The sequence below is a fragment of the Brienomyrus brachyistius genome, chromosome 12 (genome assembly GCF_023856365.1).
Source record: "Brienomyrus brachyistius isolate T26 chromosome 12, BBRACH_0.4, whole genome shotgun sequence".
NCBI lineage: Eukaryota > Metazoa > Chordata > Actinopteri > Osteoglossiformes > Mormyridae > Brienomyrus > Brienomyrus brachyistius.
Window position 1 is genome coordinate 4935231 of NC_064544.1, and position 6377 is coordinate 4941607.

Sequence of the window (6377 nt, forward strand, 5' to 3'; positions counted from 1 at the left end):
TACCACTGCCATCGAGGATTACCACTGCCATCGAGGATTACCGCTGCCACGAAGGGGTGTTAATGGTCTGCAACAATGTTTAGGTAGGTGGTACATGTCAAAGTAACACCCACATGAATGCCAGGACCCAAGGTTTCCCAGCAGAACATCGCCCAGAGCGTCACACTGCCTCCGCCAGCTTGCCTACTCCCCATCCTGATGCCATCAGGTTCTCAGGTTTATAAACATATAAACATTGCAAACGCACTCAGCTGTCCACATGAGCTAGCAGAATACATGAGGTCACCTTCTCCATTGCTCCATGGTCCAGTTCTGATGCTCACGAGCCCATTGTAGGTGCTTTCAGAGGTGGACAGGGGTCAGCATTGACACTCTGACCGGTCTGTGGTTACGCAGCCCCATATTCAGCAGACAGCAATGCACTGTGTGTTCTGACACCTTTCTGTCACAGTCAGCATTAACAATTTGTGCTAAAGTAGCTCTACTACCTATTAATATCTAAATGTGTTTAACATTAAATGTGATGTAAATTACTATCTTCTGCTACCCCACACACGCAATTTCCTTCTGGATGACTAAAGTGTCAGTCTGTCTGTGTGGCTGTATGTATCTATCTATCCATCTATCTAATTGTTTATTACCACTGAAACTATTACTGGAGCTAAAAACAACAGCAGACCGAGTTGTGGACCCAAAAATGTGATGCAGTGCCTTTCCAATGTAAAAAAAAAAAAACAAAAGATATATGTTTAGTCATGCCTGCGTGGCAGTTTGCTGTCAGAAGGGATTTAAAGGGGTGCAGGGCTGCGCCTGCATATGAAAGCACGTTTTACGTCTGTCTCTCTCGTATCGAGCGGATGCAAGGCCCCTCAAAGCTGCTCTCATCCCACATTAAACATGGCGAAGCCAAGCAGATGCTGGCAAACATCCCGGGGGGGGGGGGGGAGCGCTCCTGGATAACGGACCCGGCTCATATTCTGAGCCCTGCAGACATACCGGGGGCTGGGTGTGCGACACCGTGATCAGGAAAACCGGCCGTGAACAGAGAAAAAAAGCAAAACAAAGTACAAAAAATAAATGTGTTTTCATGCTCACACCACTTTCCAACAATGCAATTACTTTTCCCGTGGCCTTCCTTTGATCTCCTTTAGCGGGGGGGGGGGGGGGGGGGGGGGGGCAGTGAGTCATCGCAGTCATTTCTTTTTTTCTCGTGAAGCAGTCGCCACCACAGCGAGAGCGATACACCTTACTGACGCCGGGGGGGGGCGGCACTGAGCCTCGTCGATGATGGCAGTGAGGTTTCACATGACTGGGAAGAACACTGGGAGTTTTGCACCAGTGTAGGTGTTTACTCACTGATAACTCACTGGGTTAGGACTCCGTGATCTGTCATCAGAAGGTCGTCGGTTCAGTAACGTGATGTCACCGCCCAAATGCTCCGGGAACCAGCTGAGTCTGCTTTCTGAAGTATAACTCACTGATGAATAAAAGTGTGAAATCGGATCCCGCACTGGACGGGAATCGAACCCACAGCCATGGAGGCGTGAGGGCAGAGCTCACTGCCGCCTCGCTGTATGATATTCTTAAGATTTCTCTTTAGAATTTGACTCAAGTGCCTGTAGATGATAAATAGTTCTTGTAAAGCCCATCCTGTCCCTACAGAATAATAATAATAATAATAATATACATAACACTTAGTCACAGTAAACATACCATGGTTACTTGAAGACTAACTCTGCTTAGTCCCTCATTTCGGCTAATTATGCATAACTTTAGTCCTCAGATACCGGAGATTGTGTCAGAAGCTCCATGCTAAAGTACAGTCAGAAGCCATGAGTTGTCACACCAAAACCCGCCGATCCTCTCTGGGCTCTGTTCCAACTCTGCCATCTCACTCCGCTGCCTTTAAAGAACTCAGCCCCCCTGCCCTCATTCCTCCGCCTTTCATGACCCCTCCACCCCCTCTGTGTTTCGCGCCCCCCTCTTAAGCTGGTGCATATCCGTGCCCCCCAGAGCCATCTGCCCCTTCCTCTCGTGACAGCCGCCAGGAGAGTACCGGCATCCGAGGATGAGCCCCGCACAACCTCCAAACTCACTCAAAGCTACGCTAATTAGCCATTCGCTCCCCCCTCGCAAAACAAGAAAAACGGAAAGAATGAGGAATTCTGGCCACTAATTGGAAGGCCCTGCTTCCGGATGAAAAGGCCCATTGCAGATATACTCGCTCGCAGCACGTCCACCGAATTCTCCTTGAACCTTTTGTGTAACAGCTCGCAGGGTGGGTTCATGAGCCCCTTACGGCCCAAACCTCCAGATCTTTCCTTCATTAATAGTTAGATGCAGCCAGTTCACAAAGAAAAGCCCTGGAAGAAGGTTCCTCAATTACCCTGAGCCTTGGAAGAAGGTTCCTCAATTACCCTGAGCCTTGGAAGAAGGTTCCTCATTTTACTGGACGCTTCTTCTGAACACATTGCATTCTTCTGAGGGGGCACTTACTTAGCCAGCCGATTTCACTTTGTCTCAGACAGGGGGCGCCGGCGGTGAAGCTGACCTAGGGCACCATCTTCTGAGGGGGGCTGGGAACAATAAACCCGCCAACATTCCTTCTGTTTAATCAATATATCATATTTCGGGGATTTTAGGCCACATTCACATAAAAATTACTGTAGTGAGGATTCAAACTGTGTCCCATTGCACAGATTCATCAAATCCAGATCAACACTGCAAGTAAAAATTGAGCTAATCCTGTTTACTTATCTAAAATGTTCGTATAAATACTGCACACAGCGGACACACAGGAAACAACATGCATTTTCACTTCCGTCTCACAAATCCAAATCTGCAGCTATAAACACAAGCATTACTCATGAATTCCATGAATGTGTGCTGCATTAGTTCCTAGATTAGTTCCTGCAATGTTTCTTACTAGATACCTAAAAGTTTTTAAATTATAAATAAACTGAAGCTTGTTTTGCAAGAGATATTTAACATTCAACTGTGAATGAGAAGCTCAACTGAATTTGATGAATGACTAATTTGAATTCTTTGGATAATGACATTTCTTAACAATCGAAGAGTACTAATTGGTTTGTAATAGGCAGGCAAAACCCATTGCAACAGGCATGGAATTTGGGTGATTGATTAAACATTAAGGAAGCCATTGTGTTGCAGGTGAAACGAATGCATTATCGGGGAAAGGACAATGCATCTAAAACGGGTGCAGTTATGGCAAATTTAGCAGACAACAAAAGTAATTAACTAATCAATATCAGAGCTCTGTGGCTCAAACAATGTTCCCAGCCACTAACAGGCAGTGTGGTGCCTATTTATATTCTTTCCCCATTCAATTTATGATAATAACAAACATACATTTTACATATTAGCCCACATAAAGTTCTAGAAAACATAAATCTTGTTTAGGGCAAACGAAACAGCTCACATTTTCTCAGGAGGAAACAAAATGGCAGTTTTCCTTGTCTATGTGAAATACATCACCTTCAAAACGAAAGTATGTGGATATCAGTAAACATATAAAAGTCCAGCATCACAAAGCAGTAAAACAAAATATGTACATTAAATCTGTAAACTGAGGAGCCCCCAAGGGATAATTATTGGGTTTTAGTGGAACATCTGCGGAATAGCAGGTGTGTGTGTGACTCCTGGGTTACCGGTTCGCGTCCAGTTTCGTACATTTAACCTGGATAAACTTCACTAATGACCTGAGGCGAACTCATATCAGAGGACTGCAGCACATGAGTTACTGTTTCGACGTTTTGGAAATGGACGGCGTTTAGGAATGCAGTGAGGTGACGCAGAGCTCTCAGCTGACCAATTTGAGGTACGAGCAGCATTTCGGGTTCGGTGTGCATTCCGTGTTCCTTTACACGTATGCAATAAGTGTGCGCATTGCACTGAAAAAGTGACCCCCAAGGGTCACTCTCTGGACTACAGAAATACAATATAATGGTGGAAAAATATATTAAATAATGTATATATGCTCAGAGCATCTGCTTTGGCCCTTATTTAAGATCTATTTTACTACCAAAAAAGATCACTATTAAGAACATGCAGTACACAGGGTCTGTTGGCGTTTGTTTCTGTGCACGCTGCAATCTGACTGACTGTCAGCCGTCTCAAGAAGTACCAAATTCTTCCATGTACACGAGACCTTTGTGGTAAAAAAAAAAAAACAATGTTTCTGTGGCATTTCAAATATTGACTTATTCTAATGCCGTTCTTCAAACTGTAGGCATAAGTTTTCAATATTTTATCACAAAATATGTAGTTGTAAAAAAACATCATCCACCGTACTTTTTATAGCTGTAGTATTTAATATGTAAATAATTGTGTATCCAGTTAGATTGCCCTCTTTAAATTACATGAAATTAATAAATTAAATTCACTACTTTACTGTATGTGTCTTTCTTCCCAAGCCCAGAGACATCCAGTCATGCTGCGTAACTGGTGCCTTAAATAGCCTGTGGTGTCTCTTCTGGATAATTGGTCGGAAAACGGATGGATGTGTCTGTACCTTTTCTACCCCGCAATGTTTATATGGCCCTAACATTACCTTGGTGCATAATTTAATAGTACAACTGGGTATGAAAACTTGATGGATTGTAGCTTAATTTAGTAGCAAATGGTATCTGAGGTTATACACTGATCAGGCATAACATTAAAACCACCAGCTAAATATCGTGTAGGACCCACATGCTGCTGAAGCAGGTATGGACTCCACAAGAGCTCTGAAGGTCTCCTGCGGGATCTGACACCTAGACGTTAGCAGCAGATCCTTTACGTGAGAGCTGGGGCCTCCATGGATTAGACTTGTACCGGTCTGTGGTTTTAATGTTATGGCTGATCGATTCATATGACTGCTGCATTCATTATGCAGATTCTTTGTTCCTTTTACAACCCAACTAAAGTCCACATTACACTGTTAGTATTTCAATTAGATGATTAAATAGGCAAACCATGTCGCTCATTCCAGAAATGCCTCTCAGGAGCCAATTAGAAGGCTTCTGATTGGAGATTGCCAGGCCGCCCCATCTTGCGGTTTGCTAGCAGAAATCTTGTTCTTTTTTTGTCTTTGACGAACAGGAATTGAATAATTAACCCGATGCATTTCAAACTTTTTGAAATCAAAAGAATTTCTATTATTTAAAAAACACACTTTGATTTCAATTTCAATCTGTGATGTGGAAACACTAATTTCTCGACGTAGTCGTCCAAGACGTGAGATCTCTGCCCACACTGGAAAGAGGTAAAGAGACAGATGGATTTATTTGGCTTTAAATTAGGTACTAATAAATATTTATGAATTACCTTGTAGCGACGAAGCCTGAATTGTGTCCATGGATCTCAGTACTTAACACTTGGTTTTGAGGTTCAAGGCAGTGTGACGTCGCTGCGGCGTATGAATGTTCCCTCACGGCCCTTAGGTGTTTCATCACTGGGGCTCATATGTTAAGGTCTTCAGGCATATTGGATGGTGACAGGGGCTCCGCAGATTATTAACCTGGCCAAGGTCAAATCCTTCTGAGCCCCATCATTTATGGTCAGAAAACCGTTAGGCGCACCTTGTAAAACATTGACACTTCCCTCAGCACCCACCCTTTGTGGTACACGTACACTCTACTTGTGTGTGTGGGATTTCACTGATTAGATCACTAGTCAGAGGGCTGATTGTCTGAAGAGTCCTCACACCTGGGTTTGGACAGCTGACCTACAGGTTACCCAAGAAACCCGCACACACACACCGGCCCTTTGCGGGTAAGATTGCCTTCCATTACTCTGAACTCTACCAACTGCCCGTTCAAAACCAAAAAGCAAAGAATGAATGAACAAAATCCTTTAAGCAATGTTCCATGCTTGTTACTTGGCCATCTTCCCTCTAGCTGATTCACCAATATCTTCGTTTGGACCTTTATGTCCATAGACATGGCCGCTTGATCCTTCTCTTTCCTCGGAATAATGAAATGATGGGTGATCTCTGTGACGGGGGAAGACTGCCCTTTTCAGCAAGGCCAGAAAGTCTCACCAAGCCACAGAGAAGCTGCCAGGAACAGATGCTGTCTGACTGCGGGCGGCTCCTGCTCTGCAATTTGGTTACTGACTGAGGACACTATGGCTCATACTCTCAAGAAACACTGGCCTGTCTAGAGAGTTTTCTTTTTTTTTTTGTTTGTATTTCTGATACCAAATAGTTTATGGCGTTACGATGTAGAAGAGTGTTTCTTAAACTCTGGAGGTCTATCAAACTTCTCATCAAAATTTCAGCATCCCATAAACCTGGGCTCTTGTTCTGGTTGAAAGTTGTGAAGATTTCCCCAAAACAATTCAGACGTTGAGAACTTAACAGTCGTGACACTGGAAAC